General features: G+C 47.1%; 1 protein-coding gene across 2 annotated transcripts in view; it reads left to right on the forward strand.

The window, feature by feature from the left end:
* The window catches only part of TENM4 (teneurin transmembrane protein 4), a 2,309,694-nt gene that overhangs the window by 1,639,822 nt on the left and 644,669 nt on the right, over positions 1 to 25,203 (forward strand). The window contains exon 1 of one of the 2 annotated variants that reach the window (XM_081155446.1): positions 13,375 to 13,455. The exons of the other annotated variant lie outside the window; for it this stretch is intronic. The gene's annotated coding sequence lies outside the window, so the exon portion shown is untranslated. Of the gene's footprint in view, positions 1 to 13,374; positions 13,456 to 25,203 lie in introns of those variants that run through there. 2 annotated transcript variants of the gene reach the window in all.

A 25,203-nucleotide genomic window follows, 5' to 3' on the forward strand; every position in this document is an offset into this window, starting at 1 on the left:
GGACACAGATTCCTGGGTTGACAACTCCACACAATGGAAAGCTTTTGGTAAGTATTGCTAAATTAGCAGTATAGGGAGAGTAACCATTTCCTAGGTATGTCTTTGTTCTTTGATACTTTTTTCATTGGGTAAGCAAAGCAAAGAAACTCAATATTATTGTGATCTTGCATTTCTTGCAGTTACAGGTGAGTTACGTATATATCATATGTTTAGCTTTGTATTCGTTAGTAAATTAGCTTTCATGTCCTTTGACTACTTTTCTATTGAGATGCCTTTTTCTTAGACATTTACAAAATGTCATTATATATTAAGGATACTAGCACTTTTCAGGTATGTTTTAAATATTGCCTCAACAGTCTGTTGATTTTTGTCTTGATTTCATAAATATACAAACATTCTGTAATTTTCATACAGTCCATTTTTGACATGTTCCTTTATGATTTTTTTCCCTTACATGTCATACTTAAGACAGTCTTCTTTCTTTATCTCCAAAATTGTGTAAACTGTCACTTATGTTTTCTTCTAGAATTTTCAGATTTTTATGTTTAGTGTAAAAATTTTAAAGGGATTCTATAAGTGACAGAGATCTAAGTACCGTCTGCCAAAACAATGGTTTACACTTACCACAGCACTGTTAATAAAAATGTTCATCTTTCCCTGGCCGGGTAGCTCAGTTGGTTAGAGTGTCATCCTGATACGCCAAGGGACTGTTTCAGTCCCCTGGTCAGGTCACATACAAGAATCAACCAATGAAAGCATTAATAAATGGAACAACAAACCCATGTTTTTCTCTCTCCTTTCCTCTCTTTCTCTAAAATCAATTAAAAAATAATAAAATAAAATGTTCTTTTCCTAACTGATGAAACTTCAACTTCCTCCCCTGGGTGGCTTCTTTTTAAGAGTCAACAGACTTGAGGATGATAATATAATTTAATTCACTTCTTTAACATTTTTGAGCAGCTATTATGTGCCTGATCTTATGTTAGTTGCTTGAGATTTATTTAAATAAATATAGTATAATCTTCAGGGGTTTCTATGTACAATATCATGTCATCTACAAATAATGACAATTTTACTTCCTCCTTTCCTATTTGGATCCTTTTATGATTTCTTCCTGTCTGATGGCTGTGGCAAGGACTTCCAGTACTATGTTGAATAAGAGTGGTGAAAGTGGACAACCCCGTCTTGTTCCTGTTTTTAAGGGAAATGGTTTTAGTTTTTGACCATTGAGTATGATGTTGGCTGTAGGTCTGTCATATATGGCCTTTATTAAGTTGAGGTATGTTCCCTCTATTCCCACTTTGCTGAGAGTTTTTATCAGAAATGGGTGCTGGATTTTGTCGAATGCTTTTTCTGCATCTATCCATATGATCATATGATTTTTGTCCTTTGTTTCGTTTATGTGATGTATCTCATTTATTGATTTGTGGATGCTGTACCAGCCTTGTATCCCCAGAATAAATCCCACTTGGTCGTGGTGTATGATCTTTTTAATGTATTGCTGGATCCGGTTTGCTAGTATTTTGTTGAGGATTTTAGCATCTATGTTCATCAGGGATACTGGCCTGTCATTTCTTTCTTTATGGTGTCTTTATCTGGTTTGGGGACTAGGATGGATGATGCTGGGCTCATAAAAAGACCTTGCGAGTTTTCCCTCCTCTTGAATTTTCTGGAATAGTTTGAGGTCCAACAAAGTACGAGTAGATTTGATAAGGTAGCTGGATACAAAATTAACATCCGAAAATCAATGGCATTTTTATACACCAACAATGAACTCTCAGAAAGAAACTAAAAAAAATACCATTTACCATTGCAACCAAAAAAATAAGATACGTTGAAATAAACTTAACCAAGGATGTAAAAGACCTATACTCAGAAAATGACAGGACACTGCAAAAAGAAATAGAGGAAGATTTAAACAAGTGGGAGAATATACCATGTTCATGGATTGGAAGAATTAATATCATTAAAATGTCCATACTACCCAAAGCAATCTATAGATTCAATGCAATTCCCATTAAAATACCAACAGTATATTTCACAGAGCTAGAACAAATATTCCAAAAATTTATATGGAACCAAAAAAGACCCTGACTAGCTGCAGCAATCTTGAGAAAGAAGAACAGAATTGGAAGGATCACTTTACCGAATATCAAACTATACTACAAAGCCATTGTAATCAAAACAGCCTGGTATTGGTACAACAACAGGCATATAGACAAATGGAACAGAACATAGACCCTTGACATAGACCCATGCCATTATGGTCAGTTAATATTTGACAAAGGAGGCAAGAGTATACAGTGGAGTAAAGACAGACTCTTCAATAAATGGTGCTGGGAAAATTGGACAGCTACATGCAAAAAAAAAAAAGAAACTAGATCACCCACTTACTCCATATACAAGAATAAATTCAAAATGGATAAAAGACTTAAATGTAAGTCGCAAAACTATAAAAACCTTGCAAGAAAACACAGGCAGTAAAGTCACAGACATCTCACATAGTGGAATTTTCACCAATACATCTCCTAGGGCAAGAGAAACAAACGAAAAAATAAGCAAATGGGACTACATCAAACTAAAAAGCTTCTGCACAGAAAAAGAAATCAGCCTCAAAGTACAAAGGAACCCCAGAGTATGGGAGAACATATTTCCCAAGGATGCATCTAATAAGGGGCTAATTTCTAAAGTACCCAAAGAACTCATACAACTCAACAAGAGGAAGACAAACATTGCAATTAAAAAATGAGTAAAGGGCCTGAATAGACACTTCTCCAAAGAGGACATACAGATGGGTAAGAGACCATATGAAAAAATGCTCAAGGTCACTAACCACCCGAGAGATGCAAATTAAAACCACAATAAGGTATCACTTCACATCTGTCAGAATGGCTACCATCAACAAATCAATAAATGACAAGTTCTGGTACGGATGTGGAGAAAGGGGAACCTTGGTACACTGCTGGTGGGAATGCAGACTGGTGCAGCCACTATGGAAAACAGTATGGAGGTTTCTCAAAAAATTAAAAATGGAGCTGCCTTTTGACCCAGTGATCCCACTTCTAGGACTATATCCTAAGAATCCTGAAACACTAATCAGAAAGAATATATGCACCCCGATGTTCATAGCAGTGCAGTTTACAATAACTAAGATCTGGAAACAGCCCAAGTGCCCATCAGTAGATGAGTGGATAAAAAAGCTGTGGGACATTTACACCATGGAATACTATGCAGCTATAAAGAGGAAGGATCTCGTACCCTTTGGGACAGTATGGATGGACCCGGAGGATATTATGCTAAATGAAATAAGCAAGGCAGAGAAAGACAAACATCGCATTATCTCACTTCTATGTGGAATCTAAATAACTTAATAATCTGATGAACAAAATAGATTCAGTGACATGGAAGCATGGATCAGATTTATGAATCTCAGAGGGAAGGTGGGGGTGGGTGGGGAGAGATTAACAAAGAACTTATATGCATATATGCCCAACCCATGGACACAGGCAATAGTGTGGTGAAGGCCTGGGGAGGGGAGTGGGTGTGGGGTGGAAGGGGTCAATGGGGCAAAAAAGGGGACATCTGTAATATTTTGAACAATAAAAAAAAATAAAGAATAAACATATATATATTCCAAAAAAAAATTAAAAATATAGTATAATCACTGATTCCTGTGGCTAAATTTACATAGTGCATCCAAATAATGAAATAGTATGCAAACATAGAAAAGAATGTGGAGGCACTTATTTCCAAGATATACTATTAAATGAGAAAAGTAGTATGCACAACAGAACAGGATGTGCTTATTTGGGAATGAATATTAATGTTACTCATTTTGTCCCACAGACTGATAAGGGCTAGAAATTTTGTATTACAATCTGATTTGGGAGTAGTAATAGAACTTATTTATAGGGCTATTATAAGGATTAAATATTTGAACATGTATGAAGCATTAGGTCAGTGTCTAGCATCACAATCATTACAATCACCATACAGAGGCTTTGGTAATTTAATGGAGGTCTTTGTGGTTACTTTTTTGTTTGCTTTGTTCGTTACATTCTTGATTACCTTTAGACCCATGGCTATGGCCCTTTGGACCAATATGCAGTTCTAAGAAAAGCTGCAGGCTTCCAGGACTAGGAAAGGGATTTGATTTATCTTTGTAGAAGACCAGTGCCTGCCACCTTATCTCCCCTTAGCGAAAAAGGCAAATCCACACTAGTGGCAAAGAAGCCCATTAAGCAAATGATAAGAAAAGACATAGAACAAAAACTGGCAGGAAAGGAGGCTCCAGCTGAACATACCCTGTTGGGAAAGTATCACCTAGTGTTAAGCATGCAGGAGGAACGCTTTAGGAGAGCTCCTTTGGAGGAGAGCATTGCCACCAGTCTCAGAAAGAAAACGTTATGCAAGCAATGTCAGCCGATACAGCACCCCTCTGCTGTGAAAGTGGGGGCTGACCTAATCAGAGAGGATACTTTCGCTGTGGAATTTTGCCAACTCGTCACCTTTGACCACAACAGATGCTGCTATTCTCTGATCAGTGTTTTCCCTGCTATCCAGGAGCAAATGTCAGAGGAGGAGCAATCAGAACCATCTGAGTCTCAGCCTCACTGCCAGAACCACATGCCCTCAAAGGCAGAGAGTGTAGTGTGTCATGGGATGGAGTAAATTCATGTAGAACATCCCTTTCACACATGCATGTAAGAAGGATGGGAGCCCATATTTATTGATTCATTTCACAAATATTTATTGAACATCTACTTTGTGCCAGGCACTGTGCTAGATGCTGGGGATCACCACAGTGACCAAGACACTCATGCAACTTATATCTTATATTGCAGGTTGTGGAGGTATTTTTAAAAAAGTAAAATAAACGTATACACAAATAATTGCAGCTTGTGAAACAGATAATGAAGAACATGAACAGGCTGCAATCATGGAGAGTAATGGTATGGCCTACTCTAGACAAGACTAACCATGCCATAAAATGTGCTGCAGTTCATGGAGAGCTCACTTCACTGCCAGTGTCATTAATTCTATCCATCCACCCACCCAGTACAGTATGGTGGCTAACAGCCTGAACTCAGAACAACCCAAGCTGGAATCTGGCTTTGCCATTTATTAATCATGTGACCTGAGACAAATTGCTTAATTTCTCCAAGTCTCAGTTTCCTTACCTATAACACAGGGGTAGTAATCATATCTGTCACATGGTGTTGCTAAAATTTAAAGGAGGTAATGCCTTTTTCTCAGTCCTCAGCACAATGCTCAATACATGCCAGCTATTTTGTTAACAGTATGCTTTCTTCACTCAGTGAAGAAATATTTACAAAGAACTCCTAAGTGTCAAATACTCTGCTAAGGATTGAAGTGGGAATGGAGAGATAGAGAAAAGATCCAACCATTTCTCTAAAAGAAAAAACATGTGAATCCAAGTAGACACTTAACCCTTCTTTTCTAGCAGAAACATTCAGAAGTCATTGTTTACCCCAATACCAGCTTTCCACAGTGGCTGCACTAATCTGTATTCCCACCAACAGTGGTCCCTATTCTGTTCATCAATCTATATCTCTGTTTTTATGCCAGTACCATGCTGTTTCAATTACTATGACCTTGTAGTATAGTTTCATATCAGATAGCGTAATTTCTCCAACTTTTTTCTTCTTTTTCAAGATTCCTGAGGCTACTTGGAGCCCTTTGTGGTTCCACATAAAATTTTGGAATATTTGTTCTAGTTTTGTGAAATATGCTGTTGGTATCTTGATAGGAATTGTGTTGAATCTGTAGATTGCTTTGGATAATATGGACATTTTAATAGTGTTAACTCCTTTCCATGAACATGGTACATGTTTCCACTTATTTGTATCTTCCTCAGTTTCTTCCTTCAGTGTCTTATAATTTTCTGAGTACAGATTTTTTACATTCTTGGTTAAATTTATTCCTAGGTATTTTATATTTTTGATGAAATTGTAAATGGGACTGTTGTCTTAGTATCCCTTTCTGATAGTTCATTATTGGTGTATAGAAATGCAATTGATTTATGGATATTTATTTTGTATCCTGCTACTTTACTGGATTCATTTATCAGTTCTAGTAGTTTTTTGGTGGCATCTTTAGGGTTCTGTATATACAGTATCATGTCATTTGCAAATAATGAGTTTTACTTCTTCCTTTTCAATTTGGATGCCCTTTATTTCATCTTCTTGTCTGATTGCTGTGGTTAGAATGTCCAATATTATGTTGAAAAGAGTGGTGAAAGTAGGCATCCCTGTCTTGATCCCAATAGTACTGGGTCTGGGGGCAGGTCAGCAAAAATGCCAAGGAATCCCGAGATTCACCCCTGCCTGCCTCCACCTGCTGGCTGCCTGTTAGGCTCAGTCACTGAAAGAGCCTTTGGCAATACTCATTTACATGAGGTAGGTTCTCTGTGAGTCAGCAAGTGGGAAAGAGTGGTGTTCACCAGATTAATACAGGTTCAAACGTGGTGTCAGTACTGGGTCTGAGGCCATTCAGCAAATGTCCCAGGGTATACCCATTCTAGCTGCCACATACTGGGTGCTCACATACCTTTGTTGTGGGATGGTGTCTCAAGGAGTCCTCAAGGTGAGGCCTGCAGAGTTTATCAGGCCCTAACAGCAACATTTGGTGAAGGAAAGACTTTGCACCAGCCAGGTGTTCAAGGGAAAAACTTCTACTGTCTTAGAGCCATGCAACTCAGTCCATCCAAAGTCTGCCAGGAGCTCAATCTCAGCAGGGTGGGACTGCTGGAAGTCGGGAGAGGGGGAGGTACTGGTTAAACTTGAGGGAAGGTGGGGGGTATGGACTCTGCTCCAGAGCTATAATACTAAGTATGTCCTGGATTCTGCTCAGACCTTGGTAGGGCAAAGCCACCAAGAGTTGAAGGGGTGGGGCAGCTGGGAGCTAAGAGTGTGGGACTAGTGGATCTCTCTTGAGGAATAAGTGCCAGTCAGGTTCACAGGAAAGTGGAGGGATTGGCCCTAACCCTAAGGCCACAACACTCGGTCACTGACACCCCCTGAGTCTGCCCAGACTTCTATACCCTGGTCCAGGCAGCAGATTCCTTAGTAGGGCAAAAGCTAAGCAGGGTGGGGGCAACAGGGAGTTGAGAAGTTTGGGGCTATTGCATTCCCCCAGGCTGATGCTGTAAGGAGGAGTGTGCACACCAAAGAAACATGGCACCTGCAGTGCAGTAGTGACTCAGCACATGGGGTCCCCAAGGCTGCCCCCTCAGGTCTCTCTCCAGAGCCACAAACTTGATACTCTCCTCATGTGACTGGTCTGCTTTACCCTCCCTTCATTGGAGCTCAGGGTAAGTGGCTGTGAAGGAGATTTTGTGCATTGCCCTTTAAGAGAGTGCCTGTGTCTCTAGCACAGGAACTTTCAACTTTTTTTTATCTCATGGCACAGAAAAATATAATATAACTACAAAAAATATATTTTTCACAGATAAGACAAAAAAAATAGGTATAATTTAAATTTATTCACACCAGATGGCTATTGTTGTGTTGGATGTTGTCATTTTTTAAAATTTATTGATTGGTTAGAGAGAGAGAGAGAGAGACATCGATTGGTTGTTCCACTTATTTATGCATTCATTGGTTGATTCTTGTATGTGCTCTGACAGAGAATTGAATCCACAACCTTGGCCTTTCAGGACAATGCTCTAACCAACTGAGCTATCCTGCCAAGGCCAGCTCCTGTCATTTTTAAATTTGATAATCTAAGAGAAAAGAGGTCAGTGCCCCCGACTAAATAGTCAGGCATTGTATGTTTTAAAAATTCTTGTGTCACACCAGTGTGCCTGCCATAGCGCACCAGGTAAAAATCGCTGGTCTAACAGACGCCTGTCTCTCCCTGGCAGAGAGAATCTCCACTGATTTTCACAGCCAGGTGTTATATGGGTGCCTGTTCCTGGCTCTGGTGCTCTGGGTTGGGGACCTCAGCTTGGGGTTCAGATCTCCCTCTTCTCAGGGAGACCTTTGCCGCTGAGATATACCTCCAGAATCTCAGCACCCACTCGTGGGTGCAGGGCCAGCCCTTTCCAAGTCTCCACCCTTCCTATCAGTCTCGATGTGGCTTCTTCTGTATATCCTTGGTTATAAGCCTTTGCTTCAGCTAGTCTTCAGTTGGTTATTCAGGATGATTCTTGTATAATTTAGTTGTAATTCCAGTTTGTTCCTGTGAGGAGGAGAGTGTAGCTTCTATCTACTCCACTGCCATCTTGGATCCTCTCAATTCTAATTCTTTTGAGCCAGAACTACATGAGCCTCAGTTTACTCACCCTCCCAAGTTATCTTGAGGATTTGATGAGATGCCATGCCATGCCATGAAAGTTCCAGAGCCACACAGAAGGCTTTCCCAGAATGTCTCCTGTTTTTTCTTTAGTTCTAGCCACTGCTCTGCCCCTCTGGGTGCCTGTTCTGCCATGCAAACTGAAAATAAAAGGATCCTAGGTAGGGTAGGTACAAGGTTTGAGTGAATCAACAGATGTGTGGTGGCGGGTCTTTGACAAGGTGAAAAGGCTATGCTGTTTAAGGGGTTATTATTATTAGGTTGGGGAACCTATCCACTTAGTAAACATTTCTGTGAGGTGAAAACTCACAGATGCTGAGGGAACCTTACCAGAGAGCCACTTACAGCAGCCTTTCCAAGGAATGAAAACACCCCCTGGCTCTCGCCACTCCCCCACACAATTTTGAACATTTGATGGCGCTTATCAGTGGGTATCCAAATCCTATGTAACCAGCTTGTGCATTTGATGTAGTATCAGACAAAGGGCACAAAGCATTGTCCCTTGCCCTTACATGTGTCCTTACCTGAAATACCAGCTTTCTGAAACAATTTTATAGTAACTGCTGAACTCAAGTGTTTTTGCAAATAAATACATTTCCTAATTAAAACTTGCCCTTTAAAGACTCACATTTTCTCAGCCCCACTATACATTTTCTTTTTCTTGTAACATATCACAGAATCAATAAGGGCAATGCAAACATCTTTAATATATACAGTTTCAACAGCTCTAATAACATGTCTGCCTGTACAAGAACACCTCCCCCTCTCCAGCCCAGCTGATAATTTCCCCTGATTTTTTAAATGCCTTCTTATTTCACTCTCAAAGATACAACTTAAAAGGCAGTTAGTCTTCAGGGGTGGGGTAGGAAGGGTGGATTGAAAAGCAATGAAGTGGAAGAGGGGGTGTCACAGTCATTTTTGTGGGTTTTATTACGGCTTTCTATTTTTGTCATGAAAGTAATGAATGTTCATCGTGGCAAAGAGGATGAAAAAACCATGAAGAAGGCAAATATATATATTACTCATAATCCTATCATCCAGAGGATGATAATTGTTAATATTTGGCATGGGTGGTTGTTGTGTGTTTTTTTCAGAGTCTTCTCCATAAGGATTTTTATCTAGTTAACAATTTTGAAGTTTACTTTTAAAATATTTTATGTGATAACACTGGTGTTTTACCATGGACTGAAAAACTACACAAAAGGCAAACTTTAGAGTGGCTGTGTAATCCAGCAAGGCAACCCAATTTCAGTTTTTCCCCATTAGTGCAAATAATGTCCTGTACCATACCCAATCTACTGAGTTTTTTGTTTGTTTGTTTTCTGGGTAATTAATATATGGGGCTGCCTGGTTGGAGGGTCTCAGGCCGAATTTTACAGTTGTTTCCTAGGGCTCAGAGCAGCCATACGGAGACTCTCAAGCTAGCTATAGAGTTAGATTATAGCATGGTAGCAACTGACCGTACCTTTCCCTCTAAACCTCCACTTCCTCCTGAATTCTCTTGACACTGAAGTAAACAGTGCCGCCCTCCACCCAAATACCCAAGCTTGAGAATTACGAGTTACTTTAGACTTCCCCTGCCTACCCCCATCCAACCAATCACCAAAATCTGTTGGTTTTATATCCTCAATCTGTTCTAAGTCTTTCCTCCCCTCTCTATCCTCACTGCAATTGCCTTAGTTTACCTAAATGACCTACCTACTTTATCTAAATGACCTAACTGAGCATCTCTGGTCTTTCCAAGCCATGGTCTTCAATCCATTTCTCCACACCATTGCCAGATTGTTCTTTTCAAATACTCTTAAGATCGCATGCCTCCTTTAATACCTCTCTGCTCCCCACCCACAGCCGGTACCTAAGCTTTCGGGATAGTCAAGATCTTTAGCTTCCTTTAGGCCCTTCAAGGTCCAACTCTTCCTACCGCCCTGGACCTCACCGGGCACTGCCTTCACATGCCAACTCTGTGGCCATAATGAGTGCCTCATGCTCTGTCTGTGTCCTTACAGTGTTACCTCTACTTAAAAAGCAACTCCCCTCCCTTCATGGTCTAGCCAATTTCCTTGCCTTCAAGACTCAGCTTGCATTCCACCTCCTATGGGATGTCTTCCCCTCAAGGATTTGACTGGACATCTTTTGAGCCTCTCTGCCAGTTCCTTAGGGAGAAACCCACCACATTGTGCCTATCCTTGAACGTGGGAATTGGCTTTGTTTATTGTTTTTAAACCTCCAAACACTTCTGTTGTGTATTTCCTAAAAACAGGAATGGTCTCCTACATAAACACAGTAATTATCAAAATCAGGAAATTAACATTGATACACACTGATATCTAACCTACGGACCTTATTTTAATTTTACCAGTCGTACCATTAATGTCCCAATCCAGGACCACACGTTGCATTTATTGCCTTGACAATGAAATGATCGCTTTAATTGGAGTTTTTCTGGAGTCTTTGTTTTTCATGACCTTGGTATTTCTGATGAGTCTATGACAGTCATTTCATTGAGTGGTCCTCAATTTGTGTTTGTCTGACGCTTCTTCATGATTAGACTCAAACTACTCATTTTTGGCAGGAATACCACAGAAGTGATGTTATGTCCTTCTCAGTGCATCATATCAGAAGGCACATGATATCTACTTGTCATATTGCCAGGGATGCTGATATATTAATTACTTGATTGAATTGACCAGGTTTTTCAACTGTAAAGTTATCATTTTTTCCCTTCGAAATTCCAAAGATACTTTGAATATGCAAAATATCTTGTTTCCCATTTACTTTCACCTACTACATTTAGCGTTTAGGGCCTCCATTTTCTCATTGGTCAAATGAGGTGTGTAAAATGAACATTGTATTCCAGCATTTTCACTCTCAAAGATCCCTTTATTATCCCCCATTCCATGAATCTCATATTTTAAAAGATTTTTTCCACCAAACAGATGGTATTTCTCAAGGTAAATGGGACTCATTTTCATATTACACGTTCATCAGACATGTTTACTGCGCTATACGCTCACAAAGGCCGGGCATCCTCACCAGTGGGTGCCCAGAGCCGATCACAGCACCAGCCACAGATAGGTGGTCAGCAAATATTTGTTGAAGGAGCGAAACTGACTGCCAATCACAGCATATGCCCAGCTCTTGATGTCTGCGGTAACAAAATTGATAAATGCTATCCAAAGGCAGAGACTTGATATTTTAGTCTCAGAGGCTGTGTCACTGGTCAGTGTTCAGTTACGAAGATTTTAAAAACAGATTTGACAGAGTGCAGGAAACCTCCTACCCACCTCTACCCCATCCCTGCCTTTCTGGCAGCCTCAGACAGATGCTGAAGGGGCATTCTAGCACCCCAAGCTTATAATCTCCGTGTCACCTCCGTAATCAGCAGATGGCAACTGGCTAGACAGTCTCCTGACCACACAATAGACTTTTGAAGAAATATGTCCCAGACCTTGTTTCCCATGTATATGACATTAGCGTTGTTACATTTTCTCCCTCATTTCCTTAAGCTCTTTTGACCATGGAGATATAATGTAGCAGAAGATCATGAAGGGAGTTTTTAAAAGGGATGGCAGGGGAGGAAAGGAGCATTAGTTGAGCATCTCCTATATGCCCAGTACTTTCCTTTGCTTTCTCTTTTAACCCTCACTATAACTGGTGAGGTAGGTATAATTATCCGTTTTACAGATGAGAAAACTGAGGCTTGCCCTAAGTCTTACAAAGGGCATGGGGGGTGGGGGAGAGGGCTGGAGGCAAGGCGGGAAATCTCTCCAGTCTCTTCATCCAGTCTCTTTACAAAGCCCTTGCAAGTAGCCCCTGCAAGAAGCTGCCTCTCCCATCATATAAACACGTCCTTCTCTTGGAAATGTGCTGGCGATCCCGATCCAGATATGCCGAGGACAAACCTCTCTGGGGCCACGTTCACTGCAGCTATTTTCTAAACGATGGCTATCAGGACTCGGTAGCTGTTGCTATGGTTTGGGGGAAGTCGTCCGAGGAAGCAGAGCCTTTCTTTGGGCATCTTGCACGCCTGGGGCAGGAACTCAGCTCCTATTTACCTCTGGCTGTGCTGCAGCAGCAACCTGAGACAGTCCCTGGGAGAGTGCTGGGGCTGTGGAATAACACGGGGGGGGGGGGGGGGAGGCACCCGCCCCAGAAAGACCCCGGGACAGGCAAAGGAGGGGGGCAGAGATCACACAGCGCTGCGCAGAAACAGGGGAGAAAGCCAGAGAGGGAGGAAGGGGAACAAAAGGCGAGTGGAGAGGAAGTCCAGGAAAGTCGGGACAGGGGAGGAGAAAGTTTTAGAAAGGGGGTGAGAAACAGCGAGGACGGTAAGAGGAGACCCGGGAAAATGCACTGAGAGAATTCGGAGAATCCGAGAAAGGAAAGAAAATAAAAAGGAGGGACGGCGCAGAAAAAGCGGAGAGGAAGGAGGGCAGGGGACAGAGGAAGGCACTGGAGAGAAGAGAGACTCGAGTGAGCGGAGAGGCCGGCGCGTGGCCCCGGGAGAAGCGCGGCCCGGCGTGGCGCCCCCCCGCGGCGTGGCGCGGCTCTGCTCCCAGCGCCGCGCGCCCGGCTCGCCCGGCCGCGTAGGATTGGCTCCCGCCTCCCATTCATGTAACCTGCGTGCGCGTGTGCGTGTGTGTGTGAGTGTGTGTGTGTCTCTCTCGCTCGCCCTCTCTGTCTGTGTGTAAGAGAGCGAGTGTGGGGGACAGAGGCAGGCAGGCGAGCCGGCGGGGGGGGGAAGAGGAGGGGAGCTATTACACACACACACACACACACACACACACACACACACGCACACACACACCCGCGCACACACCCGCCCCAACCCCCCAGAAGCCTCGGGATTGCAGCTGTTTCATGTGGGGCAGCAGTGCCGGCAGGGACGCCGGCCGGGAGCGGCCGGGAGCCGGAGCCCGGCGTGCGCGCGGCTGGAGGCTCGCTGGGGCTCCGCTCCCCGCGGGAGCTATTGTTGGTCTCGTAGGAGCTGAGCGCAGAGCCGGGACCCGCTCCTTCCGGGGCGCCCGCTTCGGGCTCGCGGGGCCGAGGAGCCGCGCCACCGAGAGCTGGAGGAGCCCCCGGCGCCGCGCCTTGCCTGCCTCCTCCCAGCTTCCCCGGCGGCGGCCGGCCGCAGCCACGGTAAGGCGGCGCGATCCGCTCTACGGTAAGCGCCTTGGGGACCGCGGCGGCGCCCGGCCGCCTCTCCGGCTGCTCCGCGCGCGCTAGCTGTGGCAAGGTCCGGGCAGCTCGCGCGGACGCCAGGGGCTCCGGGGGAATCTTGCCTGCACCCCTGGCCCGCGCCAGGGGAGGAAGGGAGGGAGGCTGGGGCGCGGGTTGGCGGCCAGGCGATCCGGTCTGGAGTCCCGAACCTTCGCCGCTGCAGCCGCCTGAGCCCGCCTCGGAACGGAGCCTGGGGCGAGGGTGAGAGAAGAGCGGGGTGGTGGGCGCGGGCTCAGGACTCGGGAAGGCGGGTGGGAGATAGGCGGCGCGCCCCGGGTTCGTCTGCCTCGCCGGGGTCCCCTTTCCCGCCCCGGCCCCAGCGACCGCAGCCCCTCTGCAGACCCGCCTGCCCCAGGGCTCGGGCGGGCTCTGGAGGAGCCCGCGAGGCGGCGCCGGGCTCGGGCGGCTGCAGCCCACCCTGCGGGGCTAGCGCCGGCTGCAGTGGCCCCGCGCGTGCCGCCGTTGGAGCGGAGAACCCGGAGACAGGACCCCAGCCCCGCGCCCTCTGCAGCGGGCGCGGCGCTCGCCTCTCGCCGCCCGCCGCCTTGCAGCGGTGTTTATGTTCCCCTCGGACAGAGTTGAGGCTGCGGCGGCTGGGTGGACACTCGGAGCGCTCCGAGTGCGGGTGCGTGTGACTACTAGTACCCCGGGCTTCGGGAACTGTGCTCGGGGGTGAAATGTGACCACCGAGCTCCTTAGTCATTTTCTTCGAGATTTAAAAATGCAGTCTTTATACTGGTGGAGCAGACGGGAAGGTGGTATCCTGGTGTGTGTGTGTGCGCGCGCGCGTGTGTACATGCAACCAGGGGAAGACACAGCCGACTACTGGGGGCCACTGGAGGTTCAACTGGTGAGGCCCCGGAGGCGGCGCGGTAGGGTGGGCTCCGCTGGCGGCTGCCCGCCGGATCTTGCCCTGCCCCCGCCTAGGCCAGGTTGGAAAGTACTGGAAATTTAACTGCGTGGTCTCTAACTTTGGAACTTGGCTCCCCTTTCAGGGTGAGATGCGAAGGCGATTTGTGCATCCCGGTCCATGTGGACGAGGGTATTAGTACTCAGTTACTGACTCGTGTGCGGGCCCTCTGCAGAACCGCGCCAGCCCACCCCCTGGTCCCTACCACCTCCCCCCTCCCGAGCCCTGGAGAAAGGGCTCGTAGACGTGCGGTTATCCGTAAGCGATCGGTGCCGCGAAAGTGGCGTAGAGCAGCAGCCTGGGTTTCGCCGGATCCCGCGTGCGCGCGTGGTGCCTGCCCGGCCCACGCGACCGCCCTGCTGCCCTGAGGGAGGCCGCGGCGGGCACGCTCGGCACCGGCGCGGGGGCGAGGGGTGCCCGTGTGTTCGCCGTGCGGCCGCGCACGCAGGGAGCTCTGCCGACCTGCGTCGCGGGCAGTTACATAAACCGCCTCCGTGATTACCCAGAAGCGTCATGCGAGCACCGGGTTCGCGAAAGACAAGCCTGAAAGTTTGCCTGCTTGGGGAATGTAAGTACCGGGGGCGCTCCCCGCCCGGGACCGGGGAGCAGGAGGACGCCGCGCGCCGAGGCGGCGCCCACGTCTGCCACGGGCGTTGAACGCCGCTGCTGCTGTCCCCAGGGAACCGGTTATCCAGGCAGGGATTGGGTGGTATTCGGAAGTGATCAGAGAGAAAAAGCCGGTCAGAACTCAGGGTCCACTGAGCCCTCAGAGCCCGAGGCGGTGTTGGGAGGCTTCCAGGGAATGCTGTTTTGGGAAACTGACTTTGTGTCTTGGGAAACTGCAAAGCCCCAAAGCCCCACTTCTCTGCCTCTCCGAGCGCCCCCTCCCCATCTTTCACACCCAGTGCCCTTTACGTGTCTGAAACCCGCCCCTCGGACCCTGGTGCCCCTTGGAGGTGCCAAGCATCCCAGCCTTCCGGGCCCACTCTGGCGGGGGGCTGGGGGGGAACGTGCTGGCCTCTGCCAGGGTCAGCCACCATTACGTGGCCAAGCCTGGCTTCCTGAGCCGGCCGGGCGCTAATGGGGACGGGTGCGGAGTATGGCTTCCTTCTCGCTTCTCTCCCGCGCCGGAGGCAGTTGCCTTCTGTTGCGTTTATTCGCCGCATCTCGCTCCTTCCTCCCCTTCGCCGCAGCCCGGAGTGCGCGGACGGTCCTTGATAGAGAAGCCCCAGCACGAGTGTTTTTCGCCTGCAGAGGGATAAGCCCCCCTAGACCTGGCGGAGCGGTGCGGAACGCCGAGCGGAGTCGGGGGACAGCGGCCCTGGACTCTCCCCCCGCGCGGCCGGGAGGTGGTGGTGTGCGGGGGGGGGGGTGCTTTTCCCACATTGCAAGCGCCCGGAAACCCCGCATTCCCTCTCCCCGAAATCCCGGGTCGGGCTCAGTGTGTGCCGCGCTGTACAATAAGCCTTCCCTCTCGCAGACCCGTGGGGCCGTTCGGGTTCCCTGCCGCTGCCGTGATCCTTAACAAAGCTCCCGCTGGCCGGGAAACCTCCCAGGTGCCGGCCGGCCGCGCCTTGACCTTGCTGCGGCGCCTCTCGCCCGGCCGCCCGGGTCCGGGGAGGAGGCCGGGAGGCTCTGGGTCGGCTCCAGCGCCCGGGCGGGAGGAGGGTCGCGGCCCGACCGCCGCGGGGAGGGGACGGGCTCCGCGGCAACCTGTTTCCCGGGGCGCGGGGGCGGCGCGCTCCCGCTGCCCCTCCTCCGCGCTCGCGGGGCGCTGCCCTCCCGCCCGCGGGCCTCGGGCTGCTCCCGGAAACCCCGGGCTGGCCGCGCGGGCCACGGCCCCTCGCGCCCCCGGCCGCGGTCTGCGGAGAGCCTGGGGCGGGGTGCTCCTCGGGGGCGGGGCCCGGGCGGGAAACCCGAGCCCGCGGCGCCTGGTTCGTTCAGGCCCCCTTCCCGCCCAGAGCGCCTTGAGGTGCGGGGTTCGGGCTGCGCCCCCCTCCCCTCTCCCGGCCTGGCCCGGGTTCTCGGGTTCCCGGCGCGCCCCGGGTGTCCTACCGCTAAGCTGTGCCTGGGAGCTCTCCTTGCCAAAGTTAGGAGGGATGTTTGCACAGGTGGTGGCGGTGGGAGCGCGCGTGTGTGTGTGTGTGTGTGTGTGTGTGTGTGTGTGTGTGTCCTGGGGATGGAGCGTGTGTGTGTGTGTGTGTGTGTGTGTGTGTGTGTGTGTCCTGGGGATGGAGGGTGTGTGTGTGTGTGTGTGTCCTGGGGATGGAGGGTGTGTGTGTGTGTGTGTGTGTGTGTGTGTGTGTGTGTCCTGGGGATGGAGGGTGTGTGTGTGTGTGTGTGTGTGTGTGTCCTGGGGATGGAGCGTGTGTGTGTGTGTGTGTGTGTGTCCTGGGGATGGAGCGTGTGTGTGTGTGTGTGTGTGTGTGTGTGTCCTGGGGATGGAGCGTGTGTGTGTGTGTGTGTGTGTGTGTGTGTGTCCTGGGGATGGAGCGTGTGTGTGTGTGTGTCCTGGGGATGGAGCGTGTGTGTGTGTGTGTGTGTGTGTGTGTGTGTGTCCTGGGGATGGAGGGTGTGTGTGTGTGTGTGTGTCCTGGGGATGGAGGGTGTGTGTGTGTGTGTGTATGTCCTGGGGATGGAGCGTGTGTGTGTGTGTGTCCTGGGGATGGAGCGTGTGTGTGTGTGTGTGTGTGTGTGTGTGTATGTCCTGGGGATGGAGGGTGTGTGTGTGTGTGTGTGTGTGTGTGTGTCCTGGGGATGGAGGGTGTGTGTGTGTGTGTGTGTGTGTGTGTCCTGGGGATGGAGGGTGTGTGTGTGTGTGTGTGTGTGTGTGTGTCCTGGGGATGGAGGGTGTGTGTGTGTGTGTGTGTGTGTGTGTGTCCTGGGGATGGAGGGTGTGTGTGTGTGTGTGTGTGTGTGTGTCCTGGGGATGGAGGGTGTGTGTGTGTGTGTGTGTGTGTGTGTCCTGGGGATGGAGGGTGTGTGTGTGTGTGTGTGTGTGTGTGTGTGTGTCCTGGGGATGGAGGGTGTGTGTGTGTGTGTGTGTCCTGGGGATGGAGGGGGTGTGTGTGTGTGTGTGTGTGTGTGTCCTGGGGATGGAGGGTGCGTGTGTGTGTGTGTGTCCTGGGGATGGAGGGTGTGTGTGTGTGTGCGTGTCCTGGGGATGGAGGGTGTGTGTGTGTGTGTCCTGGGGATGGAGGGTGTGTGTGTGTGTGTGTGTGTGTGTGTGTGTCCTGGGGATGGAGGTGTGCAGCGAGGCCAGACATCGCCCCAAAACGCCCTCTTTGTAGGCGTTATACGGAAATGTGAGAAAGAATCCGTTTTCTCTGGTTAGGGTGCGGACTGGAAGTCCTTCCACATAGAGGAACTGGACCAGCCGTAGCTGATTTCCTGGGATGAATGAGTGTCCCCTCTTGGCAGTGCCTTTTCTTGCAAATCTTTGGGGAATCGAAGGCCCCCATGTTCTTCAGGCAAGACTTAAGGACATAGATGTTCTTATAGTTTTAGGGAACTAATCCTGGGATGGTTTTATTCCCAGCATGTGTCTTTGAGTGGGGGCAGGGTGCTGGTTAACCCATGAATTAGCCATCTCCCTGGGTGGACAAGTTGTCAGGAATGGAGAGGTTCTGTTTTCCAGAGAGAGAGATCTGATTCATCTGCTAGCGTCCTGTTCTCATGAAGGCCTGTCTTTGGGGATGGGGGTAGAATGGGGGCAGGAAGCCAGTAAACTGCTCTGTGGACCATGGGGGAAGAAGAGCTAGCCTTGCTCAGTGCAGGCCCCAGGGGGCAGAACCAGTGCTCAGCCTGAAGAATCATCAGAGGACAGATCCACAGCGAATGGAATGATCTGGAACATGAGGTAGTGAGCTCCCCATGGAACAAGTGTTGCAGTAGAAGATTGGGCATTGTAGTAGTGGGCCAGTGGAGCTCCAAGGGATCTCGTCCAGTAGATTTGACTCTTGAGGTATAATCTCCTCACCTCTGTGGTTTTGTTGGAGTAAAGTTGATGGAATGTGACTTTAACCCCTTAATTTACTATGTGGGCGTTATGGTTGTGTGGCGGGCCATTGGCAAGCTATCTTCAGAACTTCAGTTCTCTCGTGAGTAAAATGGAAAGATACTGTCCAGTGTTTGCAACACTGTAAGGATTATTGTACATAAACCTCTGACACATTGTAGGCTATTCACAGGCGATCATTCCTTTCCATCTCCTTCATCCCTTTACAACATTGCCCATTTGTTGGGTGGGGGGAGAGCAGGGAAATCAACAGCCCCCCCAAAACCAGCAACATTGCACCCATAGTCTATTTAAAACCAGCTCAAATGCTCGAAACAAAAATATCTTCTCTTTTCTTAGAGAAGCCATTTCTAGTTTTGTTAGAATTTGTCCCTCATTGAATCCTTTTTTTTTTCTCTGATGAAATTATATCCTTGTGCAGATTGGCATGTTATATAACCTGCTATTTCCAGATCAAAAGTTACAAATATGCGAAAGAAAGTGGTTAGGAATTTCAGATAAAGATTGTTGGGCAACACAAGCAAGGGACTCAAGATGACCACTCACACTCTTAAATGATCATAGAGGTTGAAGGAAAATGAGATTGAGTCAGCACATGGGGCAAATCCTCACCTGGGGCCTGGGTACTCACCTGCCAGTCCTCACCTGGGTCCTGTACTTGGACCCAAGCCTTCTGTTGTTCCTGTCCCAGTATATTTTCCCACATCCATGAATCAAAACAGTGAAACAAAAGAACAATGGGATTTAAATAACCTCCTTGCAAATTTGATTCCAAGAGCCTAGCAGGGTAAATCAACCTCAATTCCAGATCTAAGTGGCTGATTTTTACGTGCCTTCTTACGCGGTCTATCAGCCTGGTTTATTGTAACTGATAGCTGAATCCATCTTTGCTTCGCACTGACAGATTGCAATGGGGCCACTTTGAAAAGTAACATATGCATCGGTTCCAAGGGAACCAAGCATACATGGATCTCTGAAGTTAGTTTTCCATAAGGAAAGCTTCTAAAGAAATAGTATAAAGTCGATGCTTAGTTCTCTGTGGGTTATAGATTTATTACTTTGTCACAGTTTTTTCCAACTTTTGTCTTTATTTTATCTAATTACCAAATTATGTAATTAGATATAATACTAATTACATCTAATTATATCTAATTACGATAGTAATATATGTTCACTGTAGCAAAGTAAGACAATACAGAGAAAGGAAAAAATAAATTAAGTTTGACCACATTTTGGGTTGTACCTTGTGACTTTATACAGTAAATGTAGAAAAAAATGAGATCATAGTTATAATATTTTAGATGCTTATTATCTATCATTTAAAGATAAATCTCACCATGTTACAACTTTACCCCCATGGTGCCATTTTTAATAGTTATATAGAACCCCAATGCTTTAATAATTTATTTAAATTATTTATTTAAACAGTACCTACACTTTGACTTTTTGTTTACTCTTAGTATTTTATTATTGTAACAAAGCTGTTATAACTATCCTTGTACACATTCCATTTTTCATATTTTCTTAAGATAAGTTCCTAGAAAGAAAGATTGCAGGGTCAAAGGCAGATGCAATGCTGAGACTTCTGGCACACATGAGAAGCAGTAGGGCACACTGTGATTTCTGCTCCCTCTTTTAAACCAGAATATGGCTGTTTATGTTGCAATCCCTTGCCAGCTTGGAGTCTATGTAGTGGAGGGAGGGAGGGGTGGCAATCAAACCTCGAGCAGGGGGATTTGCATAACTTTGAGCTGTTCTGCTAAACTGATAGGCAAATCCTTTTTCCAAGAACATTTTTCCTCCCTGGCTGTCTTCGAATCATCACTCTGTAGAGCTTCAGCTAGCAATGGATTTGAAATATGTAAATATGTTCCTCTGTATTGTAGGTGGGCCTGGCTCCATGATGAATGACAAACAGTTCCTGGGAGAACTGTGTGTGTCTTCAGCCTTTGCCGAGGCAGGGGATTCCTCCCTCCCAGCCCTTCTCCTTTCCCTTTGGTTCAGAGGCCTTGGAATAGCCACCTAGGAAATCCTACAAAGGAAACAGTTGAGACTAGCCCACAGCAGGCTTATCCCCACCTGCTGCATGGCATTTTACTGGGGAAATCAGCCCAACAGCCTCTCTTCACGGTCCCTGGGCACAACAAACAAAAAAATAAAGAAATTAACATGCCTACATGCTGTTTCCAAAGTGGAAGGAGTTGGGATCTGGTCCCATCCTTGCATGGGCCAGTTCAGTCAGAGTGTGTATTTGTCAGTCTTGCTCTTTCATGTGTCAGATTTCTGTGACCCAGAAAAGATTTGTTCCCTGTGGTTAGACGACTAGCCATCGGACAAAGAATTCAGCGGAGCCAGTGGAGGAAGTCCAGTCCTCCCATTTCCCAGGTGTCCCGGCGCTCAGAAGGAGGCATCAGAAAGTTTCCTTTAGATTGCATAGAGAGGTCACCTCGGGGTTGTTGGATGGGACGGTCACCAACGAGGAAACCCACTCTACTGGGGGCAGACTTTGAATCCTGACAAGTGTTTAGATACTGCCTTTGATACTGACACCACTCTGGTTTCACTAGGGAAGGTGAGGGAATGTTTTTGTCTTTTGTCATGTTCTGAACATCAAATCAGGGTTTTTCTTTCATTTGGAAAACAAAAAGGGAACAGGACATAAATGTAGCAGAATCTCAAGAGCAGCTGAGCAGTGTTCCTGCTCCCTGGCCCACCCCTGAGTCCTGTGCTTGCTTCCTGGATGGGAGCTCCGTAGCCTAGGCCCACAGTGGGATAGGATGTCGGATGCAATCAGTGAATCGTTGTGATCCTCCAGAACACTAGGTTTTAAAGATGTTTTTCTCTTGTTCTGGCTGGGTAGCTCAGTCAGTTAGAGTGTTGCCCCGATATACCAAGGTTGTGGGTTCGATCTCGGGTCAGGGCACATACAAGAAGCAACCAATGAGTGCATAAATAAGTGAAACAACAAATCGATGTCTCTCTATCTCAAATCAATAATTTTTTTAAAAAGAATGTTTTTCTCTCAAAGAGCCAATATTCATGCTGTAAAATGATTGTTGATTTCTAAAAGTCTGGTCTTTGAAACCCTTGAAATTCAAACAAAAGGGTCGCAACCAATATATTATGCTTTGGGTAAAATGCTTGCCCATTCCTGGAATGTTTCCCTCTCTATAAAATTAGGTTGAGAGAGGAGAGTGGATTTGATGTTTTGTAAGGTCGTGCTTCTCAAACTTTAATATACACACATTACTCAAGAGTCTTGCTAAATGCATGTTCTGGTTCAGTAGGCCTGGAATGGGGCCCAGGAATGTGCATTTCTGACAGACCCCCCCCCCCCCAGGTGGTGCCATGCTGCTGGCCCCCTGGCCCACACTTGGAGTAGCCAGGTTTCAAGAGACTTCCTACTCTGACATTATTTCAGAAAGTGATTATAATGACAACCAGACGTCAAGAGGAGCGGTCTTATTTTCATAGATCGGCAGTGTAAAGGAAGGCGTCTGTCCTTTCCCTTTGTGTTTCGAGAATTGGCGTATTCATTTTGGAAGACAGGGCAGGGTCATAGTCAATCGTCTTGTCCAGTTGTGGAGGGAGGAGTCCGAAGAAGGGCCAAGAGCAAAACAACCATGTGCCATGTATTGAGTGCCTTCTGTGTGTCAGGTAGCTGCTATGAGCCCCATGTTCTAGATGAGGAAACTGAGGCTCAGTAAGGCAAGCTGTGTGTCGAAGGTTATACGCCTAGCGCTAGCATTTGATCAGAGGCCTCTCTGTCTCCTGTTTTCCCAGAATGGCTACTTTGTAACTTTGAAACTGCCATTTAATAAAAACAGTGCTTAGCAAAGGGTTTGCCTTCACAGGTCCTTTTACTGGGCCTACTCTGAGAGTGGATCCAGACATTTAAAAATGTGCGTCATTATCATGCAAGCAATTAAAGTGCTTAGGAGCTTAAAAGCAATTTGTTCAAGTTGGTTAAATATCCGCCCTCCCAGATCTCGTTTGTAGTATTAATTTACTCATCAAACGGTGACATCAAAACCATTGCAAAGGTAGATGTCAGTATCTTCTGATTGGGGGAGCCTTTCAGATGAAAGCCGGTGGTGTTGATGGGGCCTCCAGTGGAAGGATCCAGTTCAGGGCTAGCCAGAGAAACCAGCCTTTTACTAAATAAACCCGGCCCTGCTTTGGCCTCTGAATGAGAATTGGTCGTTTAAACGTTTTATTAACGTGCAATTATTCTGAGAACCAGTCAGCAGTGCAGCTCTTTGCAAACATTAATTAGCTGATCTTCACATCACCCCCACATGGCAGATAAATAACATTAACCCTGCCTTCGAGTGAACAAGTGGACACGTGGAGATGAGGGAGGAAGAGGCAAAGTCTTGCCTTGTGGGAAGTAGGGGAGAGGTAGGTGGACTGAGATTGCATGAGTCTGTCACTTAGCAAGTATTTATTGGATGATGCACTAGATATTGTAGCACTGTGCTGTGCAATGGGGTAGTCACTAGTCCCAATTTAAAGGAAATTTAATTAAAATTAAATAAAAATAATAATTCACTTCCTCAGTTGCACTAGGCAGATTTCAGGTGCTCAGTAGAGGATAGTGGCTATGATGTTAGGCAATGCAGATACAGAACATTCCTATCATTGCAGAAAGTTCTATGAGACACTGTTTAGAAGCTTGGGATAATCAAAGACTAGTGTAAAGATCCCTGCCCTGGTGGACTTCTTATGCAAAATTTCCTCAAACAAGAGCTGACGTGTAACAACCATTGCATAACCCAAGCTGTGGCTAGGTACATTGGGGCACTGGATAGGGAGCCAGCTCCTGAAGCTAAATAACTTGAATTCAATCCCTGGTCCAGCCACATACTGGTTATATGACTACAGGTAGGTTATTTAAACACTGCATCTTTGCAGACTCATGCTACTATTTCTTACTTCTCTTATTAGCCAAGATTCTAAGACAATGTTGGGTTCTGGAGAGGGTGCTGGGAGACGGGTACTCTCCTTTGCTGCTGGTGGAAATGCAAATCAACACACCCTTCGAGGAAAGCAATTTGGCAACAACTGTCAGTAGTCCTTGAGACACATTTCCTTCAGTCCAGTATTCCATTTCGAGCAATCTGGCCAAAGAAAATAGTCTGAGATGGGCAGAAAAGCTGTAAGAATAAATATGTTCATTGCACTGTTGTTTATAATAGTGAAAAAGAGATAAACAGTTGGATAAGAAAAGTATGGCAGAGCCCAACAGTGAGATATTACAAAAGATTAGATGATGTTTTTGAAACTGTGATTTTGTGGCATGGGAAAATGCCATGATAAAACTTATGCTTTAAAAAAATACTAAACACTATGCTGTTAAATCCCAAATATATTTTTCAGAGCAGGCTTTGTGAAGCAGGACTATAGGCTGGACACCGGGAAGTTACGTCCTGACCTTGAAGGCAGACGCACACTGAGTGGTCAGAGACTCCCAGCTGCTCCCAATTGGCCCCATTTGCAGCGATCTTGGAATTCTTGTCTTATCCAGCCTAGTGTTTGCCTATCTTCAAGGCCAGGACATGCTTCCTATTGTCAAACTTTAATCCCTCTTTATGGCCATTTAAGTCCGTTTCTAGTGCACTCTCAGGTGTTTCAGACTGAGCAGCGTGGACTGCGGGGAGGAACATCAGTTTTGGAACCTGAAAGGACAGGGCTGAGACCCTGACCTCACCTCCTTGCCATGTAACTTTGCACAACCCTTCTGTATTTCAATGTCCTCATCTATCAACAAGGGAAGCAAGAGATCCCAACTCACACACGAGAATTAAGTGTTTACTTCAGTAGAACATCTGGCACATACAGGTAACTAAAGAAGCAAATGATTTCTAACGCCCTGTTAGACCGTGGGAAATGCCAACAGATGTTGGGTTGAATTCTCTGCATTGTCACCTGGTAGTTGAATGAATTCAAGCAAGTTACTTAGATTTCCTGAGCTTCCATCTTTTTTTTCCCACTTATAAAATGGAAAATAGAAGTATCTACCCCCAAGGATTGTGTGGGATTTGCGAAGGAACTTGCACAGTGCCTACTAGGCAGTGTCTTCCATGTGATAGTAGCTCTTGGCTTTGCTACTTTTCCTGCTATTCCCTCACCCACTCAGCTCCTGGTCCTCTGACTCTGGCTTCCAGAGCCTAGACTGAACTCTCAGCACAGTTTAGTGGTGGACATAAGTGTGGACAGGGGTCAGGAGGGTCTAAAGGAGCCTCTTCCAGGTCTGAGAGGACCTCTGGCATCCCTGAGAAAAACCAAAGGGCTCTAGATTTAGGCCAGTGGATCTGGATTCTGCCTCTGGCTCTGCCCTTTGCCACCCCAGACCAGCCTGGTCTGCATATTCTCTGCCTGCTTCCCGGAGCTGCTGTTAGATGCTAGGTTTTGAGTTCCAGCATAGTGCCCAACACAGTGGATCCCCACCCTGGCTATGCATTAGAATCACCTGGGAGCTCTTTGCAAAGACCAGCACAGAACCAAGCATCAGAACTCCAGAATGCTCCCCAGGTGATGAAACTATAGTGCAGCCAGGACTAAGAAACCATGGGTACGAGTAGGGCCTCATTAAGTATTTGTTCCCTCCCTACTTTAAAGAAACATAGAGGGATCCCATGTTGAGTCACGTATGTATGAGGTGGGTAGCCTGATTTATTTGAGCCATGGGACACTGAATATAGTAGTCAAGGCTTCTTTCCTACCCCTTTCCTGCCTT

The sequence above is a fragment of the Miniopterus schreibersii genome (assembly GCF_964146895.1).
Source record: "Miniopterus schreibersii genome assembly, chromosome: 12".
Taxonomy (NCBI): Eukaryota; Metazoa; Chordata; class Mammalia; order Chiroptera; family Miniopteridae; genus Miniopterus; species Miniopterus schreibersii.